The following is a 951-nucleotide window of genomic DNA, read 5'->3' on the forward strand; positions in this document are numbered from 1 at the left end:
GTCCTCATCATCTTGTGTTAGGCACTTTGCACTTGAGACATTGCCATGGAGAAGATCCTCAATTTCTTGGACAGCAGCATGATTCTCATCATTTGAGAGGATGGCATTGCAGTATTCTGTTGGATGTGCTACTGATGTCCCTGGTAAAGATCTTTGAGCTTGAGAACTGCAGTGGCCCTTGTTGTTCTCTAGAGTCTTGACTTTGGAAGCCAAGGTTGAAAGCTGAGATAAAAGATCAGAATAACTGCAATCCACCTTGTTGTTAATCTCTACCATTTTCTTGTTAAAGTCCATGGCACCACTTGCTTGACCTTTGAGGACTTCCTGGAGCAGGTTCTGCACTTCTTGATCCTTATTCTCTGAGTTCTGTTGGAGACTTTGTTGTTGCTGAGGGACAAAACCTTGTTGTTGAGTGTTTTGAGGATAGAAGTTCTGGTTTGGGGGATTCTTGTAGTAGGTAAAGCCCTTTTGGTAACCTTGTTGGCCACCTACAAAGTTCACCTCAGTTGTGATGTCTTCCCTTTGAAATGTGTCTTGAAACACATGATTCACATCTCTAACAAAGTTCGCTGACTGATGAGAAGCTAAAAGAAGTGTGTCTAGCTTCTCATTGAGAGACTTGATGTCTTTCCTTGTCCTTTCCTCTTCAGCACTCACAGCTCCTCTTGAATTCCTTTCAAAGTCTGATCCATAAAGCTCATCACTCTGAGCTACATTCTCCACTAAGGTCATGGCATCATTGACTTCCTTGGTCATGAAATTACCATTTGAAGCTGTGTCCAAGAGAAGTCTGACCTTAGGTAAAGTACCTCTGTAGAATGTACTTAGCAGCTGACAATCTGAGAATCCATGGTGAGGGCATTGCATGGTATACCCTCTAAATCTTTCCCAAGCCTCACAAAATGATTCATGGTTCTTCTGAATGAAACTTGAGATTTCATTTCTTAACCT

At 42.1% G+C, this 951-nt stretch overlaps 1 non-coding gene across 1 annotated transcript; it reads left to right on the forward strand.

The window, feature by feature from the left end:
* The first annotated feature begins 844 nt into the window (after positions 1-844).
* On the forward strand, positions 845-951 carry LOC112088613. Its single transcript, XR_002900559.1, has one exon. It is a non-coding gene; the product is annotated as a small nucleolar RNA R71 (small nucleolar RNA).

Source organism: Eutrema salsugineum, unplaced genomic scaffold (assembly GCF_000478725.1).
Source record: "Eutrema salsugineum unplaced genomic scaffold, Eutsalg1_0 scaffold_14, whole genome shotgun sequence".
Classification (NCBI taxonomy): Eukaryota; Viridiplantae; Streptophyta; class Magnoliopsida; order Brassicales; family Brassicaceae; genus Eutrema; species Eutrema salsugineum.